The sequence below is a fragment of the Bactrocera dorsalis genome, chromosome 1 (assembly GCF_023373825.1).
Source record: "Bactrocera dorsalis isolate Fly_Bdor chromosome 1, ASM2337382v1, whole genome shotgun sequence".
In the NCBI taxonomy this organism is placed as follows: Eukaryota; Metazoa; Arthropoda; class Insecta; order Diptera; family Tephritidae; genus Bactrocera; species Bactrocera dorsalis.
The window spans coordinates 97,267,923-97,292,531 of NC_064303.1; the positions used below are offsets into that span (position 1 = coordinate 97,267,923).

Consider the following 24,609-nt stretch of genomic DNA (forward strand, 5'->3'; position numbering starts at 1 on the left):
ATAGAAATTGTCACCCGATTATCACTAAAATCAAAAGTCACGTGATATTTGTTCAAATTAAAGTCCAACTTAAGATTTTGTAATATAATAATAGCAGCCATACCCAGATCCACGTGTGACCACCAGACATATCGGTTTCTTATAGTTTTCTTCAATATTTTGTACCAAACATTTTCATGTCTTTCTCCAGTTCGTCGACCCATCTTGTTCTTGGCATTCCTCTTGACTTAGTGTCGTACGCTTTGACCACTAACATTTACTTCTATATCCTTTTAGAGCCCGTTCTCATATCATAGCTTAGTCAACCTAATCGCTGCGTCTTCTTAAAACCGATAAAGTTTTAGGCTCTCATAAGTTGATCTAGTTCAACTTATCGCCACTCGTCTTTATCTCCGACCACTCGAAGGGTTTTCTTAAAACTTTTATTTCGAAGGTTAGTTACGATGGTAAGTCCACTGGCTTAAAAATAGAGCGTTTCATCGATATAGACGAACTTCCAACTTTAGTGGAATATAGACCCGGTATACCGGAAAGGCTCCTCTAAAAAGTTTACACTTTCAAACCATATCACACGAGTTTCTAATATCCTTTACACATATAATATAACCTGGTTGTAGCAAGGAAAAAAATCGAATTAGGAGACAGCGGCTACTCTGCCTCGACTCATGTTGTCCGAATGAATGAAAACACTTCAGCTCTGAGAATATTCGACGCTGTACCGGTAGGGGAAAGCAGAGGAAAAGAAAAACTTCGAGTCCGTTGGAAAGACCAGGTGGTGGAAAAAGATCTGGCTACAATTGGAATTTCTAATTGGCGTCAAACAGCGAAAAGGAGGAACGACTGGCGCGCTGTTTTAACTCGGCTATAACCGCGTAAGCGGTGTCTACGCCAATAAAGAAGAAGAAGAAGCAAAGGAATAGGCAAGTCTCCTTTATAAAACCCAAGTTGAGAGGAACATATTTAGCTGCACAATGTTTTTAGATAGGAAAAATCCACTGAGCTTAGAAACCTATCAGGTGAGATGACATGAGCTCATATCTCAGAGGTCAAAAGAATATCAAATTTAACGAGATGGAAGTTCCACGAGGATTGAGCTTACGCAACAAGGACGAACGGTAACCAGATTTATAAACGATCTCGGAGTGTACCCTTGGCAAAAAAGTTAGGTTAAGTTTTATATAGCTACAAGAACGCCGGGAAGAAAACTTACTCGATAAATTAGACGTCTTGGTCAACAAATAGCTAACTTTCTGATGACTAACCCACTGTACAACCTCAATAAGCAACGATGCCACACAGCCATTACTGCAGCTGCAGTAGTTACAGCCAAACCTAAAAGGGCAACGAGCTAAATAGAAGGTACCACCACTTAGTGGCTCGTTTTTCCACACATCTTACCATCCAGCTGCTTACCAGCAGCTCCATATAAATACATATGTACACCCATTTGTGGCACCAAAATGGGACGAAATGGGACCGCACCGAAAGCGCCAAAACGTGGCCGAAACAGCACAAAAGGTAACAACCAGCAGTCATGAACGACAGCTCGCCGAGATCATATCGAATTGTAGCAGCATTTACTTGCTGCATGCGCGCGCGCTGAGCGCATAAGTTTGCAACTTAAATGCGAATTAGCTTTTTTCGCTTGTCAAATGCAACAGTACCAGCGGCACAATTGCCCACAGAGCCGCACCAACCACAAGCATACGGCAGCAGTGAGCGCTGCACAACGATGATGAGCCATACGCGATAAACGAAAATGTAATATTTCTACGAATGCTACGAAACCGACACTAACAACTGGTACGTTACCTAGAAATGGAAATTCAGGTTTAGATCATCTCGCGCGCTACGACGTGTAGGTATGTCCGCATGCCTACACATATACAATAAGGAAAATTACAAAAACAAAATGTGGAGTCAGTGTTGCAAGTTGTGGCGCAACAAAACGGAAATAGGCGCGTTAAAAACGCTAAAGATCAAAAAACCCTCGCTGAACTCGAGCTAAGGCAGCGTCAATTTTGCAAGAAGGCTGCACCAGTGACTAGACTGCGCTTAACTAGCTGCAGCGCAGACTGAACTCGAGCTGAGTCAGCGTCGGTTTTGCAAGAAGGCTGCAACAGCGACTAGACTGCGCTTAACTAGCTGCGGTGCAGACGGACTTAGTCAATTTACTTGGATAATATGTATGAAAGTAGGCATGCCGGCAGACTGGTGTATATGGTGGCTAAGTTATGCGCAGTCGCTTTACTGTCGACTTTCAGCGTCCACCGTCCAACGACGCTTTGTTCAACGGTTCGTATTCGCTATTTTCATTGTTGTTGGCTGACTACATCATTGTGGTCGGACTCGTTAACTACGCAATGCAGGACGACAGTAAACATCGATCGCAATAAATTATCGATTAGGCTTAAGGTTGCTGACTGCATTGATAAAACCTGCCGACGAACTGAGTAGATGCGGCCTCAACTGCCTAGCTACGCACAGCAAACGAAGGTGAAGGGAGCAGTATGGAGCGCGAAAATACCGTAAATTTAAATGAAAGTGTTCAACTGGACATGTATTTAAGATTATGACGTGGGGGCAATATTTTATATTGAATGCAGATTATCAGGGTTCGAGGTAAGCTTTTGTCTGTAGGCATCAAGGTATTCGTATTTTAGTACTTTAAAACCAATGACATGATTTTCATATGGAAAATATAAAAATGAACATGCATATATTTATAAAAAAACGTCCGAGACAATGAATATCCGAAATGAGAGGCGAAGATCAAGGGTGTGAGCAGTAATTTAGCAGACGCTTGTTAACAGCAATCTTGAAAATGATGGCCTTGACTTCTGATATTCAACTCATGTATGAAAATAAAGTGGTAAACTGAGTTTGTTACACCCGAAAGTGACATCGATGTTCCTATAAAATATATATATGTATATGAGTTTAAACGATCTAGATGACGAACTGACTCTATAAGTCTCTCTGTCCGTTTCTCTGTGTGTATATAGGCCAAATGGCACCGTAGTCTTTGAGATATCCATCCGAAATTTTGCATATATTCTTTTTTCTCGAAGAAGCTACTAATTTGTCAGAACCGCCGATATCGGACCACTATAGCATATAGCTGCCATACAACCAGATCGATCAAAGTATAGTCGTTGTATGGAAAATTTTTTCATTTAACGGATATCTTCACCAAATTTGACATGGATTATTATTCTCAAAGAGAACAACAAAATCTCCCGACAAATTGTTCAGATCGGACCACTATAGCATATAGCTGCCATACAATCCGAGCGATCAAAGTATAGACCTTGTATGGAAAACTCTTTCATTTGTCGTGATATCTTCACCAAATTTGACTTGGATTATTGTCCTAGAGAACAATAAAATATCCCGATAAATTGTTCAGATCAGACCACTATAGCATATAGCTGCCATACAAACTGATCGATCAAAGTATAGTCCTTGTATGGAAAACTTTTTCATTTGACGAGATATCTTCACCAAATTTGACTTGGATTATTGTCCTAGAGAACAATAAAATCTCCCGATAAATTGTTCAGATCGGACCACTATAGCATATAGCTGCCATACAAACTGATCGATCAAAGTATAGTCCTTGTATGGAAAACTTTTTCATTTAACGGATATCTTCACCAAATTTGACTGGGATTATTGCCCAAGACAACAGTATAATCTATCAACAATTTGTTCAGATCGGACCACCATAGCATTAAGCTGTCATAGAAACGTACCAATCAAAATCAAGTACTATATTGTATGGAAAACTTTTTATCTGTGAAGCGTGGCATGGCTTCGGAGCAACCCAAATTAAACTCTTAACTCTTTTTTTCAAGATATGCTCAGAAAATAGTCCTTAGAAATCTCCCTCCCTTCTACAAATCTACATTGTAAGCATCTAACTGCCGCCTAAATTACTGACCAATTTGTGAGTCATAAGCTTCCTGCTTCTCACACATCAAGCACATTTCACTACTCTCTAATCAACAAGTCATAAGAATGGATATATTCACAGTTCATATTATAAAACGAGATTAATATAATTTTTAAAGCAGAAGCAGCAGACAACATGACGAACTTATAATTTGAGGTTAAGTACTCGTATTAAACGGTCGATTGCCAACAAGCAAGTAACAAGTGGATGTATTATCTTTACATATAAACATATACTTATACATAAGTACATATAGAGAAGATGTTTTCGACTACAAAACTGGTGTTGCTGTTGGAGCGACTACCACTGGGCACGCGCATTTTTATAATCATCACCTCGGGGCGTCAACATAATTACGATTATCATTATTATTAAGTGCTGGTGTCTTCCATAACTCCATAAGCAGAGTTGAAGTATAGCATCTGATATACATATATATTTATACAGATATATGTATGCATTTTTACTGCCGTCATAATCGTAGCAGCAGCCAGTCACTTGCAACGCTTCAAACACGAATATATACATACGTATGCAGCTTTTGACGAGGTGTTTTTAATCGAGCGATCTTATCTGTTGCCTTACTAGCAATCTTGATAATGAGAGCCATATATTATTATTACACTTCAAGCTGAAGCGCTTACTGCTGAGGCTTCTGCTGCGCTTGTTAATGATGTTGTTTGCTTCAAATATTTATTTTTTAGACACTCAGATGCATGTAACATACATACATAGATATAAATTTTAATTTATATACCATCATTCTTATAGAAATTTGTATATGAGTAGGTGCGTGTATATTTTTCCCTGCTAATTATGATGAAGGTCAAGTTCTTAGAGTGTAGAGAACTTTCTTGACACTGTCAACCATTATCGCACACTGGCAATCTATGGAAATTTTCGATTCGCCATTTTTCTGTTCACTAATTTTAGCTCTGATCTGATCTTGTTACAAAATTTACAAGTAAAAACGATGTAATAATCGTACCGTTTTCATGATATACATACTCAGAACATTTTGTCATACAAACGCTATTTATACAGTAACTTAAAATATTCCTCTAAAGCTGTCGACTGTATGGGCGTTTCAAAATGAGCCGAATCCAACAAAAGTTTTTCGCTCACAAATCACTTCCAAACAAATAGTTGGGTTTTTTTTTGGAAAAACTAGACGTACCACTAGAACAACGAAATCCAGAAAACCAATCGCCGAAGACGGATCACTTTTTTCGACAGCGATCTCTGAAACATCCTCAATTGACCTGATAGAGACTAGATTTTTGACATCTTTTTGTAGCAGAAATAAGAGAAATTCTTTTTGGTATTTATTACTTAAAGAAAGCTAGATTGGCCAAGAAACAGGTCCTTCCAGACAAAATCCGCATAAATTCATGTATAAAGGAGTCAACTGCCGTGAAAATTGCATATGGCTTAAAGCTTCTAGTCAGCATGAATAGGAGTGTGGAGATCGGAGCGGTTCGTGGCTGCCCGCAGAGTTCCATCTGTGGTCGATATATTTAGAATCTCATGATGGACTCTCTGCTTGTGCAGCTCGATCCACTCTGTAAGTGTTGTGCGTATGCTGAAGGTCATTTGGTCGAAGATCGCTCGCGGTCTGAGGGTGCGGGAGGATAATTTTTAGAAATTTTAAATACTTGGGATTAGGTGTAGGGGTGGACAAATCGATGGAAAAAACGATGACAATGCTGCCTTAGGCCAGAAGGGGTCAGGTGTGTGACAGAAGTCAAGAGGCTGACCAAGAGTGAAAGAAAGTGCTTCATTCTAAACTTGGCGAATGTGAAGGAGCGACTGCGGGCAAACGTAGGCAAAGTACGACGCATTTTGAGGAGTGATTGGGGTCTCAGACGTCGTGCTGTACGCACCATATATCGTGGCTTGTTTGTGGTCTGTGCCACCTATGGAGCCGCTGTATGATGGGAACCATCCACGGCAGTCTTGGGGTGCCAAAAACTCCTCTCAATACAGCGTTGTATGGTGCTTGCCAGTTTGCCTGTAACCCACTCCACTAGTCGGAATGTCGAACAGTTATGGTCCTTTGCGCGTGAATTATTTAGACGGCGAAGGCTTTTAACTAAGAATTAAGGTTAACTTCTTGTATGAATGGTCTGTGCGTGTAATGTGCGTATAGGATGTAACCCTGGTCACCAGTGCAGAGCAGTATGGAAGCTCAACTGTTAGTAGTTTCGCCTGCGAGGTCTGACCGTAGACTTAATTCTGGTACCACGCGGAGTAGGAGACCTTTGAGTTCGCTTCAACCTGCTCATACAGACAAGCCCCTTGGGGACTATAGTGGTGGTTGTGGTAAAAAGCCCAAGGTGGTTAGTGTATCCATTCCATACTGTCAATTGATTCTGGCATTTTCAGTGCGCTGATCAATGCATTGACTTGTACCGCTGTGCTTTTGAGCGCGATGTGGTAAGGCTGTCGTAAGCGGGTACCCACGTTAAACTCACTGGACGTTGTCCGTTAAAGCTTGCCGCTGAGGCTAAGGAAAGTTGAAATTTTAACACGACTTTCTTAGAAATAATTGTTGAATTGAAACAGGTTGGCGATTGAATTGAAGAACGATGATAACAAGTTCGATCTTTAAAGCCAAGAAGTGTAAAATTTTCACAAAAAATTTACTTAAAAAAAAATCAAAATATTTACCAAACCTTCTATCATTCCGGGCATTAATCTAAAGTAATAATACACTTTTTTTAGATTTTGAATTCAAAATAATTTTAAGCCGAAAAACCTTTCTCACCCCAAATACCTTTTTTCGGAGATACTAATGGGACCTTAACATAATATCTCATATCTATAATATTCGCCTACTCTCGCTCTTCGACGGCCAAAATGAAAAGATCAAATATGTTAAACTAAACCGACAAATTTTTCCATCCAGTTTACATCTTCGCTTGTGTTCATTACCGAATATTACATTTCTTCTTTCCTGCAATTTCACCCATTCATCAACTCATCAATCTTCGAATATTCAAATTTAGTGCGTTCATAATTTCGTTGCGGTTATATTTATTACATCATATAAGGTTTCTCTTCCTGCAACCAACACCACACGCCGACGCCTTAATACATCTGCCGCCGTGTATATTGAGACGGCCAACGTAGTATCTTAAGATTCGTAAACAATTCAAAGAGGACCAGTTAAGGGTAAGTCCTACCTGCCTCACATAGGCATGCACAATATCTACATACATACATACATATACATATGTGATACGAAGGTAGACACTAACTAACGTTATGAAAACCAAAGGTGCTGCTGTGGCAGCTACTGTCCTTAACGCGTAACTCCATAACCTGCGGTCGTTAACATGATAAGGATGCCAGATATCACACACACACACACGCAGAGTGAATTGTGACCGCGTTTGCAGAGGAAGCAGCGCTGATGGTTGTCACATGAAACCTTTCGCTCTGTCATGCCTTATTTTTAATGGAAACTGCTTAAAAATGCAGAATGCAAAACCACACCGGTAGCTAACCTTTACGCTTCTGCTCTTTCACTGGAAGCTCGCTTATAGGTACTTTTAATAATAATAATAAAAATGTTTACGTGACATTTGATTTATTATGAATATTTTGACAGATTACTGGGTAGATGATAGAGACAGAAACCAGTTCGCTTTTCTTATGACTGCTACTGTCTGCACCGTACGAAGCGTGTGACGTACTTGAGTGGATGTGTGAGTATGGGTATTGGTAACGTAGGCGACACGATCACCAGAAATCACGTATTTTTCATAAAAACTTACTGCAGCTCCTACATGGGTATACATATGTATATATACATAACTACTATCCATCTCATACAAATAATAAGTCACTTAAAATTTGCGTTACTTCTGAGAAATGACAGTTTAGATACAAGAAGTTGTGAAGGGCAGACTGGGAATTTACATTTATAATTTATTCGTTGAATATATTCATATGTTTGTAAAAAAAAGTACAGTTAGCGTGAAAAAATTAACGTGCAAGTTCAATATTTTTCTGGAAATTTATACAATTCTTCTTGTTGGATGCTTAAATAGCATACCTATGTATTGTTGTAAACGTCACATCGGCTGAGCTCAGAAAATGCTAAACAACGCTCTTTTATAACTGAGCAAGTATAAATAAGACCTAATACTTTTTCACCTGATGACTGAGCTAATTCGTAAGAGTACCCATGAAAACTTTACCTTCAGCAAGGCTCGACTTTCCCTAGTTGTAGTAGTTCCAACTGGTCACTGTCCCATCGGGTTTAGCGAATATCAGTTATAGAATTCACTTAGAAAAATACGAGGTAGAAATATCTCAACCTTTCCTAAAATGCTTTGTATCTAACACTTTCAGACATCCCGGAAGATATAAAATGTCAAAGCGGATTTGTGACAGCTTTGGTGATTTGTCGAGTCCTCATAGGAGTATAGGAATCTGTGTTCACAAAGGACTGCCCAAAATAGTCAGCAGAACTTCTTTCAGGAGATCAGCCATCAGTTCAAATATAAAATTTCTACCATACTTTTTAAGCTCTGTTAAGTGATTCATGAAATGAAAAGATGGCTTTTTAATGGAAAAGAGAGGCATTGAAAAAAAAAAAATATGATCGGTTTATTTAAGACATGGGTTTTGCAAAAAACGGCACATAATTTACATATAAAAAATAATATTTTAATGACATTTTTTTTTTTTAAAAGACTCATATTTAGTACATTTTGTAAAATTTTCAAAAAAAATATTAAAATGGCAGTCATTACGACGCCATTTCCGGCAGTTCAATGCATCTGCGTTGTCAGCAGACTTCTTTCAGGATCATCAGAATAAAAATAAAAAATACGTGTTTTAGTAAAGACAATCGGTATTCAGTAGTTAGCAGACGAGCAAATTTCGATGAAAATCTCGACTGTAAAGAAAACGTTCAAGACAACTCGAAGACTGTGAAAATTTCATCAAACAGTAGTTCGCGAGAAATCTTGACAACCGACTTTGAAAACACAGTTTCGAGAAAAACGCGCTTAAAGACGGCGCACTCAGCCTAGATTGCCTCGAGCGCACAAGTTCTCAGGGTTGTATCTCCGAAAGTATTGATCAGATCAACTTGAAAATTTCGTTCTCTCAAAGAGGCATTCGATATTAAAATGGATTTAAAAATATGATAGCGGATTATATGAGTTTCTGAAATGAGGTTTGAACTTTACGCAGCCATCGACAAATATTGAAATTTGTGATAAACTGTGGGAAGTCTACTTAAGTTTAGTGTGAATCTTTAAATGCAAATGTCCAGCTGAAATATGACCTATCGTACCAAAAGTACTTGTGGCAAATATTAATCACAATATACTATATTTTTGGAAATATTTTCACACATCCGATTAAACGACTTACATTTTATTCAGGAGATCTCAGAGAATCGGACACTAACACTCAGGGAAGCGTTTACGAGTATTTCCTTATTCTCTGACGACCCTTGTATTGATTTATAAATTAAAACATGTACGAAGATCTCTGAGGATATTATTTCTTTTTATGACCGGATTTTGATAATAATAAAAAAAAATATCTAATCAACCTCGCGTCGAATACCTTTGGCAGTCTACGCTCTAATTTGCAAACTAAACCCTGATGGTACTAATGCATTCATAAGCCATAGAACGAGATTTAAAAAATAAACGGAACTAAAATCAAAATCCTTTGTTGAGGAATGATTAATGATGATTCGGAAGCTGAAATATTGAAACACATGTGAGGGTTCTGAGCTCTTATACTAATTATATCAAGGTTTTTGGAACTACTTCTATTTTTACTTTCGCTGAATAAGTAGATACACATTTCAAAGTCTCCACATCCATCCAAGAACTCCAGACAGATATGTCATCTCGTATGCCTTTCATGCCCACAATCAGACAAGTTCTCTGTAATGACGTACAAGTATGTTAAATAAGAGACAGACAGATCTTAATACCTTCTGAAATTACCTACAAACTTAAGAAGCCATCAGACACTACGTCAAATAATATTTACTCAATTTATGGTGATGCAAATGGTAGACAAGCAAGCAAGAAGGACGAACGAGAGACGATGTACATTAGGCCTGTCTGCAGTCAAATATTTGTGAAATTTATAATGCTACTCGCAGAGTTAGCTGTTTGACATTGGACTTTTGTTGACAAAATTTTTGCAAATTTCTCATTTTTCTTGTTATCACACATTCCTGTCATTTTAAGAGCCGCAATATATTTACACGCTTTAAGTGCAAGGTTTCAAAGCGAATGAGCTGATATGTGAAATTGTGAGTAGTATTCGTAAAGTCAAGAATGATCTTACTTGGACAGTTAGAAACGCCGGTGCGGTGAGACGCTCAGAACTCTAGGCTTAAAAAGACCGTCAAATATCTACAAAGCTTCTTGAACTTGCCACAGATTTGTTAATACAGTAAATATGTATAAATTCCAGCCAATTCGTCTGGTTCGTAATAGATGAAACTATTGAGATCCTTCAACTTTAGTCTACAGAAAGCTAGACAGTGTAAGTAAAAGTGTCCAAAGGTTTTCACTGCACCTTGCTCAAAGCATTTTTGGCAATTTGGTTCCGTCAAAATCTTCAGCCTCACCGCATGAGTACCAATTGGACAGTGTCCTATCCTATCACAGCGCCTAGCTGAACCTTGCTAAAAACAAATAAATCAATGGACCCCTAACATCCATCTCTGGACCTGAAGGATTTCACAACCGCATATGTCTTGATCAACCCTTGCTAAGCTCGCGCGAACTTATACATACGGTACCAGAACGCAAAAAGACAGGGTAATACCGGCTCATCCTCAACCTGATGGGATTTGGGTAAAGGTTCTTGCGAGCGGAGGTTAAGTACTATGATAAATTTTGGATGGAAAGGTATTTTAAGTTTTGCCTTTGTTCTTTCAAAGATACGACTTTTATGTTTTAACTTAAAAATACACTCGATTTGACTGTTTTCAAATAAGAAAATTACCAATTGATAGACCTTCTACAGATTCGTATCGACATAATCGGGGGCTAAAACGCACTTCTGCAAAGTTTAATTAAAAAATTTATAAATATTGGTATCTCTGACTAACCAGTCACAAATCTACAGAAACATTTTTTAATTAAAAGGTCGAAAGAATGACAAAAACAAAATCTTACAACACAGGGTACACAACAAACAACCGAAAACAATCAACAAATTCCTGTGTCACAACAATATTTATACCCGTTTGTAGGCAGACACAGCAAAGAATTTCAGTTTCTTTTCACCTGGCGGCAAAGACCACAACAAGCATGCCACCTCAAGGCAAAGAAATCTAAAAAGAAAAAATATATATTTGGATTCCTCGACTGTCATACGACGCATTTTGCGTTCTTGTACGCCGGCAAGTGGAGTTTAATAAATTATTATTGCTTTATGTACGAACATTTTCAATTGGCTACAAAACCAACGAAGTACACAAGAGCAACAACAGCAAAAAAGAATAAATACCGAGCATAAAACCAAATTAAATAATTCAAATGTTGAGCGAGAAGACAAATACTCGCGCAGAACATAAAAAGGTTTCCTCTGCTGCGCTCTGCCTGCCACTCTTATCAGCGACACAATCAGTTGCGATCTCGACAATCAAATATCAACATTCGGGCGGTAAGGTGCAGTGCGATCGGCCGATCAGCCGACCTGCCAGTGGAAGGCAACACTTTGATCGTCATCAGCGGCGGCAGCGTCATCATGTGCCGGCCGATGGTAGCACAAGTGTGTCATCGAACTGTGGACATGTTCTTTAATTAAAAAGAAATAAATAAAATTCTCTACGGAGAAAAAAATAGGTAAACGTACGTGTAGAATAAGGGTTGTAGATGTTCACAATATTCTGGGTATAGTAAACTGTGTTCGTAGGCCTAAGCGTAGATTCGTATTTTCACGTATTACATAATTTTTATTGCCCTGCGTATAGGTCTAAAATGTTTCTCAATACATGTTTGGAATAAATTTAAATTTTAACATGTTCTTTTTTAGTTTTAATTACGTAACGAAACCTTTTTGAATTACATAAGTACTGTTTTATTTTGGTGAACTTAAGCCAACATTACAAAATGAAGATTCGAACATCTTGCAACAATAAATGTATTTATAGAATTTCGGATTAAATTGTAGTTAGATTTAGATGCGGAAGACATGTTCGAAGACTCAAACTGGTAAATGCTGAAGATTTCAATTGAAAAGTGGGAAACTGATCACTGAACTCGAAATTCTCTGGTGCTTGTGGAGCCGTGTGCATAGCTAGGGAATGTAGAGGTTTTAATCAAATCCAATTTTTGTAAGAAAAACACTTCTAAAATACTACAAATCGTTTAGGAGAAAATTCACACCAAAATTCGATGGCAAAAATCAAAATGTTCAAGAAGCTGACTTGAAGATGCCATTTGCAGAGAAGGAAATTTCGCTATTGTTACGTCGTGAACTGCAGCCGTCTATGTGTTTAAAGCATTATTTTCTTTGGTAAATAAATACATATCTATTGATTCCATGTTAGATTCAATCCCAGTTCTCAGCCTAGCAGCTGTTCGTACATGTGCCTAAACACTCGAAAATCCTCATTCACTTTGACTTCATATCGGATCACTTTGATCATGGAGTCGCTAAATCGAACTCCGGCGGCTTTTTCACTACCGATATACCGGCGAGGGAGTTATAGGTGGGAAAAGCCGTTGTAGGAGAGGGACAGTGAGCTTCTTCACGGATGGATCAAAGCTTGGTGGGAAGGTTGGTGGAGGGGTCTACTTTCAGGAACTCTCTATCAAATCCAGTTTCAGACTTCCTGACTATTGCAGTGTCTTCCAGGCCGAGGTTACAGCATTTGGGTAGCAGCAGATTTACTGCTTAGAGCGGCGATATTATCATTAATATTGCGTTCGTGGCTTGTCAAAGAGTGCCTAACCTCGCTATCAATAGCATAGAGTGTCTTTGTGATAAGACTAGTATGGGTGCCAGGCCACAACGAAATCGCAGGCTGAAGATATAGCAAGAAAAGGCTCCCTAGAACCGCTATCGGTAAAATGGGAGCGGATCGGTGCTCTTGTATCCTCTTGTGTTCTGAAAGCATTTTGGCCCAAGATCAATCGCAAGAGGTCCAGAGATCCCTTTGCCCTCAGTAAGGCTAGCCTCTCCCTAAGTTTGGGGTTTTTAATGGGCCATTGCCCTGTTGGCACCTAGCCAATGGGAATGGAAATTAAACGCCTGTGCAAATTTGTATTTAAGCGTTTTGCTAATTTATAGTTCGAACAAAGGAGTTCTTCTTTTCTATGACCTCACAAAGAACTACATATAGCAGTATACTTGCGATTTTTGATCAGCCATCTAACCTAACCTAACCTAGCTGTTTGTAAGAGACTCTAATTCAGGTCTCACTTCTCGGCTTCTCTGTTATTATCTATAGTTCGCAGCAAATTAAACATTTTTGACAGGAGATTTGGAAAACGCACACCCATAGAAACCCATTAACTTGCACAGAGTTTTGTTTGTTTCGAAGTATTGAAACGACTGAAGGATGTCTTTAAAGCATTCCGAAGATGGAGGAAAGAGAAAAACAATTAAGGGTTAAATATGCTTTCCAATGTAGAGGTTTCTTTTGAAGGTACGGAATTTCTAAGAGAAAGAGAGAGAGAGAGACAAATCAACTGTCAAGTTAATGTCATTTACTGAGGTTTGTGTTTAGTAGATCTCGAACAAAAGACTCGAACTGGGACAACGTTTTGTGCTGCGAACTTTGTGTTGTGTGTGTTAGGTCACAGTACTAACCAATTCGTAAATAATAAAAATGGCTATTTTTGATGTGGGAAACTATCTTAAAAATCGGTCCAGGTTTCATGACACTGAAAAAATCTACTACTGGCTTTAAAGCTGTTCGCCCTGCAGAAGGATGCAAAGCCATATACAATTTTATTGGGTTCACTTTCACTCCGATAACTATTTTTTCACTAGCCAACTGCATCTAGTCCAGTTGAAAATCAACATCCGACTGAGTGTGACGGTAAAATTCGATCGACAAGTTGTTCTTCATAAGACGACGTCGCGTTCGCCAAATTATCGAAAATTTAGCGCTAAATTTTTGATATTTTCGAAAAAATTAAGCCAAAACATTGATTATCGCATTAATTTTATTTTAATTCGGAAAACCATTCTATAAATATTTGACGAAGAAGAAAGCCATATATGACGACCTGAGCTGCAAATTAGGGATGCTCGAAAAAGTAATGTATCTGTTATTTGAAAAAAAAACTTTGTCTATATAAGCTTTTCAAGAAATTGAATATTTTTCTACTTGTATAAATTTTAGTCTCAGTTCACCACCACGCACTAATTGATGGTGCCGCACTCATTCAATACGTTCGCTCGTCTAACAAATCTTTTTTCTGTGATCGTCTAGACTCCTTCGATGATTATAAATAAATTTTGTAATGAAATTGATTATTTGAAATCAATAATTATATTTCAAAGCATTGTTTATACAAATTTTATCTATATAGTATGAGTTTATAAAGACTTCGGTGTAATTAAGACTGACTGTGCTTCTTCTAACCACTTGAATTTAAATTAAGATAATAGTTTTCACTTTAAAAAGGCTTCTCATCATAACAACAAGAATATATAATACTATATTAGGGACTTAACTAATAAAGTCATAAATAGTACAGCGGATATATCTACATATAAAAGAATTATATAGAATTGCTGTGTAGGTATAAGCAATGCAACATGCCATATTGTCAGCTATTGCGGTAATCATAAATTTTTATCGATCAATTGCCACTTAACCTCAAAACAAATCATGTTTTGACGATTAACTCCGAAGTGACTTTAAAGTGCGGACAAATAGCGCAGGAAGATGGCAGCGGAGGAGCGGCATGGAAATGTGCCACACTTGTGGATTGGAGCGAATGCGATATGTAGAAATGTATATAAAGTATATGTATATATTCCGATATGTATGTGTATACATATATGTAAACGTTGTCAACTGTGTTCCACCCATTGCTACACAAATTTCAAAATATCATTGTTGCAACAAAGCATTGGGACTGACTCCAATTTATTGGAAAAGGCGAGGTGTGTTTGTATATATGTACATACACACATCTGTTTTATTTGTCAACTGCATTTCGTGTGTGACAAAATGATGTGATAACGTCATAAATGTGACAGGCGATAAAGATCGCAGAATGATAGTTGAAGTGGTTATTCAAACGAAAAAAAAATTGGGAAATGAAAAATGGAGCAAAGTAAACGATGCGTTGGGTGTAGAGTGTAGCACTTTCCTTTTAATTAGTTATGCAGCAAAGATATTTGTGTAATGTAAATTAAAAACAAAAAAAAATTTAAAAAAAAATTAAAACAAACCAAAGAAGTTAACTTAAAAAACTTGATTCCGATTGATCAATTTGTATGACAGCTATATGCAATAATGATCCGATATCGACAATTCTGCCAAAGGAGCAGCTACTTGGAGAGGAAAGGAGGTGTAGCAAAGTTTGCGTATATACAGATGGAGATACGGACTTTGGCTAAATCGGCTCGTCATACTGATGATTTATAACGGGTGATCCAAATAGAGGTACTTTTTTCAATAATATTTTTTAGTATTATGCGGCATTTACTCATGGAAAGACTTACGCCTAAACAACTTTTATAAATCGTTCAACTTTATTACGAAAATTCTCTTTCCGTGTTTCGCATCTTCCGCTTAACTTATGGTCAACATAATCAGTCTACTGAGCATACTTTTCGCAACAGCAGCACCCAATTTTAGACCTAGCATTCATTATTGGATAATATTCGACCGAACGGACCACATCCAGCACGCAGTGAAGAAAATATAGCAACCGGAGGTGAGAGTGCACACGAAGACCATGGAGAGTCGATTCGGCGCCGTTCGCAGCAACTCGGGTTCTGACACAAAAACGACAAAATACAGCTTGTGCAAGAAATGAAGCCTCACGACCTTCCCAAGCCACTTCAAAAGTTCCAAAAAGAATCCTCGCTTGAAAATGCTTGAAATTTTGTTCAGCGAAGAGGCCCATTTCTGGCTCAATGGCTATGTAAACAAGCAAAATTGCCACATTTGGGCCGAAGAGCAACCTGAAGAGTTTCAAAAGCTGACATTTCATCCAAAAAAAACAACGGTTTGGTGTGGTTTGTGGGCCAGTGGAATTATCAGTCCATATTTCATCAAAAATGATGCCGGTGCGAACGTAACCGTCAAAAGCGACCGCTATCGCGCTATGATAACCGACTATTTGATGCCTGAAATTTAAACTTATGATCTCGGCGACACTTTGTTTCAACAAGACGTCGCCTTTTCCCACACAACGCATCAATCAATGGATTTATTGAGCGAACACTTGGGTGAATAGATAATTTCACGTGGTGGGCCGGTCGACTGGCCACCAAGGTCGTGTGATAGACTTTTTCCTGTGGGGATATGTAAAGTCTAAAGTCTATGCGGACAATTCCGCTTCGATTCAGGCTTCGATTTGGACCAAAACATGAGGCGTGTCATTCACCAGTTGAAATGCTCGAGTGAGTCATCGAAAATGGAAGGACCATCTGAGACGTGGCCGCGGCCGACATTTGAAAGAGATAATCTTCAAAAAATAAATGCCAAAGAAGGTTCTTTCGAATGATAATAAACATTCCCCATTAAATTTGAAGTTTCTGTGTTCTTGATCACCCACATGTCAGAGAAATTAGGTAATAGTCAATGTTACGATAAAGTAAAATAATTAATACAAGTAAAAATAAAAATGTATTCATGATTGCGGTTCGATTCTAACTAATTTAAAGGTTTCTCAAGAACATTATCTCTCATGAAACATGCACACAACACTAATTCAGTTCATGATAATTCTATGGCAATAAATTGATTGTAGATATGGACGGAAAAAATTAATTTCGAATATATAAATATCTATGATCGAAGTTACGGCGCGAAAAACTCTTTAAAACGAATGTGTTTTATAAAAGCAATTCAATTACAGTTCTTGTTTGTAGTGTTTATTATTAATAAAATGAAAATAATAATAATAAAAGGCAATTTCCCTTAGTCAATTTGTTTGCTTACAATAAAGATATTTCACTTCGATAAGCAATAAGTATTGAGCAATAAGACCTAAATCTATATTTACTTGTGTCTCAACAACAATTCTTTCAACAACGGTTAAATATTATAGCTATGTTTTATTGATATATTGATTAAGTGCTATATGTGCGATTAAACACGGCAAATATTTACAGAGTTATTGAGAAAAAATATTGCATGGCAGTTAGGAAAGCTGACACCTGAGTTTTAGTAAGGAATTACATAAAAATGTTGAGCAACATGTTGCAGAAACAAATTTCAATTGTGAAGAGCTATCGCAAAGGAGAAAACGAGCTGAAAGAAGGGCTTAACGCCTGGCTTATTTCTTAAGTAGCTGGATTTAAACGTACTTGTAGAGAGGGTTAAAATCTTCAAGAAACTGAAAATAATGTTTTCGCAGCTAGAAAAAAGTATATAGAGTCACAGATTATTCTAACATTCGTGATTTGATTTTTGATGCCGATGCATTATATATACGTTTTCAGTTTCAAGAAGAGACGAGGCTTAAGCTTATGATGTTGTCATCAATAAAAAATACTTATTCTCGCCCCAAACGCCAAATAAAATTCGGACTCGTAGTTTCCATTTAGTCATACGTTTGTTTTTGATGAGCTCCTCAGAATACGAGGTTTGACAATTAAGTAATGAGACTGATTTTATTGCCGCGCTTGTGGTAAACCTGTGACCTTGAAATTCCCTCTCCATTGATATATGTACCATCGCTCTAGCTTGTTTAGTTCGCCTGCTGCGTCAAGTTGAGTAGACGTGTGTTTGTAGTGCTCGTCACGAAAATGGAAAAACGAAATCAAGAGCAACGCGTCGCGATAAAATTTTGCGCCAGATTGGGCGAAACAGCTTCGGAAACGTACGCTAAAATTGTAAGAGTGTATGGTGATAGTGCTCTTAGACCCGAAAACCAAACGCCAAAGTCGAAGGTGAAAACGATGATTATTGCCTTTTTTGATAGCCGTGGAATCGTCCACAAAGAATTCGTTCCACCGGGGAAAACTGTTAATCAAGTCTACTATTGCCAAGTACTCGAAAGATTGCGAAAACGAGTCAACAGGGTGCGCCCAGACATCGCTCGTAACTGGATCCTTCATCACAACAACGCGCCGTGCCACACCGCCCTCAGCGTGTCCCAGTATTTGGCCTCTAAAGGGATCGTCGTGTTGCAACAGCCGCCTTATTCGCCCGACATGTCACCCTGTGACTTTTTTGTTTCCTAAAACAAAATCGGTGGTCAAAGGAACCCATTTTGAGTCGATTACGGACATCCAGGCGGCCGTGACGAGGGTACTCGCGGACATCCCAGTCGAAGTGGTCCAGAAATGCTACGAAGCATGGAAAACGCGTTGGAATCGCTGTATAGCTGCCCAAGGGCCCTACTTTGAAGGGGATAGCAGAGTTGTAGAATAATTTTCAAATATACGGATTTTATGGAATCAGTCTCATTACTTAATTGTCATACCACGTATGTCTAATATGGAGCGTAATATGTCAAAATTCCACGATTTCCTAATGGCAGAACGCTCATCAAAGCTTTCCTGAGGCAGTACGCATCTCAACACACCTTGTGGGTCCGTTACCATAACAATTGAATCTAACGGAACCGGAACGGATTGGGATTTATCCAGCCAAGGGCTGTCAACTCGGCTCGATACGTCGAAATTACTTCAGGAACGTTTTCTGGCACTACAACAGTAAATACAACTTATGGATCATATCCTATAAAATATTGGGCATGAGAAAGCTGTCGGCTTTAGGTGCCCTAAACGGTTTCACTTGGTTTTGCAACTGGCAGTTATTGCTTTGAAGGTTTAAAACCAGAAATTTAAAAAATTCCCATTTTTTGTGTAAAATTGGTTTTTCATGTTTTTCATTTGTTGCATTCGACATTTAGCAGGAATGTTAGCCCTGTTGTTGTTGCATTTATAGACGCGTCAGTGCAACATGTTGCACATTTCACACTGTCTGTCTAAACGCCTACCGGTCAAAAATTTATGCTCTGCCACGCTGCTGAGACGGTAGCGATTTCGAGGATTACGCGCGCTATGCTTCACAGGCGTTGGCTGGATCCGACCAAATATGCACTTGCCTCGTCCGCATATGCAAAGTCATACACGATTTTGCACTAAACGTAACGCGCAGCAACAATAGCGGCTAACACCAACACCAGCAGCAACAACAAGCCTTACGAGCGTACTTTCGCATAGCTTCCCAACAGGTATGTGTGGAAGAACGTACGTACATATGTACGAATGTGTGTAGAGAGTATTTTGCAACAACCTTCACACTGTTGTATTCCCACAACGATGCCGCTCTACGTCCCCCGTCGGCGGAGAAATCGCAGAATGAATCTTAAAATCTTTTCAAATCTCGTTCATAAACATCAAGCAAAAACAATAACAAAAACAAGAATAAATGCTAAATAAAAGCAAAAGAGTCTACGCAGCCTCACGGCAATGCCAGTAACAAAATAATGAACGAGAAAAAGGTAAAAGCAATGCGCGAAACTCGAATTGCGAATCGCGAGTCGCGCTGCAGACGCGCTAAAGGCGCGACTTTGCGTCGCCAATGCTGTCAGCTTTACAATGGGCTGGCAGGCGGCAGTAGAGCTGGCTCACGGAAGATCTTACCGCTGACTGCGTGCTTGCCAGGCTGCCTGCCTGCTTAGTAGATTGGCTCTCGTCTGGTTGACTCTTGGAAGACTATAATGCTGACGCGCTGATGCCGTGGCTGATGCCAGAAGTCGTCGCATAGCAAATGCTTAATGCCGCTTGGCGCGATTGCTTCGTGCTGCTGAATGCTAAGGCAGAAAAGACCGGCCAGCCGTTACCAGCGAAGCAATCAGTGGAGATCGCTGCAGCTGCGGGCTATTATAGTATGTAAGGATGTATGAGGTTTTCCGTTTTGTTTTGGGTAGAAATGGAAGTAAATTCAAAAAGAAGTATAAGCTGTATTGCCACCGTAACCAAAAATATCCTGCGAATGGTCAACACGAATCAGGTCTTGAAAATAAGGGTACTAAAAGGGTGCTAGCTCAAAATATATTCTTTCATAGCTCAACAATACGAGGTTTACAACTTTACATTGCCTCTAATCCCACATCAGTATACTTTTTATATATCACGGAGGGATTACTTTGAACATATTCAGCGAATTTCTTCTTTGTGTCTATAATCGACTAAAGTTGCACTCCCTGGAGCACATAGGTGCCTAAAGATCGGGTTTCGAAAAAGTTACAAGGAATCAAATATGGAGCATAAGATGGCTGAGGATTGACATTTGTTTTATTTTCGTTGGTAAGTATCTTCATAGTGACCACTTCTCGAGCTTTTAGTTGCAAAAAAAAATCAACTCTTCTGGCTATCAGCAGTGCTTTTGACATCCAAAACATCAACTAAAACCTGTCGAGTCGATCATTTCTGTGCTTTGTGACTGCGATCAACACAAAGCAAAACTCTAGGTTTGCAAGAAATAAAACTCAGAAAAAGGCGAAGAGATCGAATACCGACAGGTACATATATGGAAAATAATAATGTTGTAGAACCCCAAGAGTTGATCTAGTGACCGATGCGCAGAGCTTACTGAAATTATGGAGAGAACATATCTCCAACTTTCTGAAGGATAGTGAAAGCATAAGACTAGGATATGGTGAACGCCATTCTCCCAAATCGATGACGATCGAACAGAAGTTCCATTGCTGGACCATGAAGAAGTTCGAATAGCAATTACACGTCTGAAGAACAAGAAAGCGACGGGGGCCGATGGATTGCCGGCCGAGCTATTCAGATACGGCAGCGAAGAACTGCTAATGAGCATGCATCAGGTTCTTTTTAGAACATGGTCGGACGAAAGCAATGCCGACGATTGGGATTTAAGTGTGCTCTGCCCAATCCACAAAAAGGGGGACCCCACAATCTGCGCCAACTATCGTGGGATAATTCTCCTCAACATCAGATATGAGGTTCTATCGAGCGTACTGTGTGAAAAATTAAAGCCTACCGTCAGTCAACAAACTGATTGGACCTTATCAGTATGTTTTCAGGCCTGGAAAATCAATAACTGACCAGATATACACCAGGCGCCAAATTTTGGAAAATACCTGTGAAAAGAGGATCACACATACCACCCACCTCCTCGTCGAATTTAAAGCTGCTTTCGACAGCACGAAAAGGAGCTGCCTTTATGCTGCTATGTCTAAATTTGGTATCCCTGCAAAACTAATATGGCTGTGTAAACTGACGTTGAGTAACTCCTACTACGAAAAGATACTAAATTCTACAAGTCACTCATCATCCCCGTCCTGCTATATGATGATAAGTCGGCTTTACGCGTTTTCGAGAGCAAATCCTGTGGGAGATTTATAGGCCTTTGCTTATTGGCAACTGTTAAATACCGCAGTCGATGGAACGATGAGCTGTACGAGACGTACGGCGACATTGACATAGTTCAGCGAATAAAGAGACACCGGCTACGCTAGCTAGGTCATGTCGTTCAAATGGATGAACACATTCCGGTTCTGAGAGTATTCGACGCAGTACCTGCCGGGGAAAACAGAGGAAGACCTCCACTCCATTGGAAAGATCAGATGGAGAAGGACCTGGCTACACTTGGAATCTCCAATTGGCGCTAAACAATGAAAAAGACGACCGACTGGCTGTTGTAAACTCTGCTATAATCGCGCAAGCGTTGTCTACGTCAAAAAAGAAGAAGATATGGAAAATAAATCAATTATTCCCTGAAACTGACTTACAAAGTCACGTTGGTTTGGCATGATATAAATGGGGTAATGGAGTTCTTTAACTCCCTTAATGCATCCAAGGAATTATACTACTGGTTCTTTGTCGGGTACTGAAAGATCGACGCCTAGGCACACGGCGCTGATGCTCGAGTGGAGAGTATAATTCGAGAATCAAGAGCATATATTTTGAGTTTTGGGCATATACTGAAAATAATAAAAACCTACACATCACAAAAAATCTAAATAATAAATCCGTTATAAAAATTTTCACAGATTTCCGCAATCAATGTGCCATATAAAATTTACTAAATAGCAACCAATTTAAGAGCATAAATCTTCAATAAAAAACACACAAATCACGCAACCAAACCATAATGGTAAGAAAGAAGCCCAGCTTACGAAAGCGGAACGATCAGACACAGAAGGCATTAAGAAAATGACTAGAAATGCGCAACGGTTTCACCTTCAAAGTGTGATCAAATAAATTATTTACCACCATAGAACAACCGAAATAGCAGACAGCAAAAAAAAAACAGGGAGTTTAGAAGGAGATGTATGAAGGAAGTAAAGAAGGAAACCATAGAGAAGGGAGGTAAGTATTTATTTCCATACTTTATGAGGTAGAAAATTAAAAATAGTACAGAAAGAAATAAAATACGAAAACATGCACAAACTTAAACCGCTTGGCATATAAAAAGGAGCTAAACAACTAAGAGCCTTGCTACGCGACGGGTCAGCTTAACTTCACTTGAGATTTCCACGCAGAGATTGCGTCAGTTGTGAGGCATTATGCGGCGTTGCAATCGTATGCGCCGAACCATACATAATTCCATACTTTGACTACGCAAAGCCGTTGTGCGTTTTACAACCTGACGCTTGCTTATGGCGAACCGCGTCATACACAGGACGCAAACCTGCCGTCTTATAACAAAATCGCGCAATTTTTTTTCAGAACTTTGCAAGTTATGCTAGTATGCTAGCAATGTGTATGGAAGAAGGTGGTTGACGACGCAAACACCATTAATCATAAGACAAATGTGCGCAGGCGTACGTACTTATGGCCTACACCACGTAGCCGACCACGACACTAGAAGTCCATTTGAGAGCAAATTTCAACTTTGTTATTGTTGCCACCGCAGTCGCGGTGTCATAAAGAGGATGTGCCGTGGGTACAACCCAGTCACCACCTTGCAGGTTTATTCATACAATATATTTGGATGTATTTAACGGGATTTAAGATAGAGGATTTAGTCAGTGATTGCCTTCTCTTTAATTTACATTTAATATGACCTTGCATTTAGGGACGGTCAAATTAGTAAGCTTCAGTTCACTTACTAACGGGCTTATGCCGATAAATCCGACTTCAAGTTTTGTATCAAAACTCCTTCCCGAAATCAAGCATAAACTTGACAGCTTACTATGAGGTGGAAGCTTCCTATAGAAATCAAACTTGACAGATACTATAAGATGGACGCTTTTATGCTCATTCTTTCCTATCAAATTGATCCAAAAGCGGTTGCTTCTCTAGAAAATACCCATACATAAATCCATGGAGCGCAGTTTGAGAATCAAGCGAAAATTTTAAGATTCCAGTCCCGAAGTGGTAGCTCAAAGAAAGTAAATTCTGAACAAATTTAGATGTATTCACAGAAAGAACCGACTTTTTAAGGAGCTTAGGAAATTGCTGTAAGGACGTAATAGTAACGCGAATAACCGTGGAATCAAAAAGAGATCCTTTTATTGAGAAATATGTCTATTTCTGATTCAAATGACGCCTCTCTGACTTATCAAAAAGATCTCGTATATCCGTAAATGACTTTCGAGTTGCTTATGCGTGCGCAGTCAGAGATTATCACTTGTCTTTCCAGGCGTAAAATAAAACTGTGCAAATCAAATTTTCATTCAAGTGTTGATGCATCAACTACGATAGCTAGCTTGAATGGTGGCAAGCAGGTACTAGAAAGCAAGCAAGTTTACTCAATACTAAATTCCAAAACGATTGGTTCTACGTGATTGCGTGTCAAATTGGATTTGTAGCCTCCCCATAACAATGCAGCAAAGTCAACCAACACTCCTCAAGTGTCATGAGCATTGTAAGCAAGCCGTAGAAAAATATCCGAAATTGGCTATTGGAACTTGGTTGCGTGCATTTTAGCTGCTCCTACACCTCCGACAGTGCAGCCGCATAACCAAATAGCCGACATTGAAGCTCATTTCTCTCATTCAACTTCACTACGTCGTACCCAGTCCTACCCAGTGAGTATTAGCAAGAACCAATATTTTATATTACGTATGTATTGTTACCCCATCAAGATTACGTAGGACGGCTTGCTCGCTTGCCTGTATGCTTCGTTGGCTTAACGGCGTTGTTCTTTTGGTGCTTTTGTTCCCGTTCAGGCTTCACGCGCATGCGCAACCAATCGCTTGATTGGATTTTATTATGCGCACTACTGGCGTGCCAATGAATCAGTCGCCGCCGAGCTAGTGAGCCAGCAAACCAACTAGCCGACCGTGGATGCACCGAGCTGTTCGTTCATTCTTAATTTTGTGGCTTAATTTTAACTTTCAACTCTTGCTGTACTCTTCTTAGGAAACGGGATAAAAGCGTGATAAATGGTGTCGGAATTAATCAATGTATTGTATTGCGCACAAAGAGTAAACAAAATTGGCGAGCACAAAAGGGAAATAGTGAAATACGAGTATGACAGGAAATAAGCGTAATAAATTCGATTTGTTGTGAAAATTTAATTTAAAAAA

The 24,609-nt window shown here is 39.0% G+C and overlaps 1 protein-coding gene across 2 annotated transcripts in view; it reads right to left on the bottom strand.

The window, feature by feature from the left end:
* The window catches only part of LOC105228764 (bone morphogenetic protein receptor type-1B), a 234,288-nt gene that overhangs the window by 164,069 nt on the left and 45,610 nt on the right, over positions 1–24,609 (bottom strand). The window lies entirely within an intron of this gene.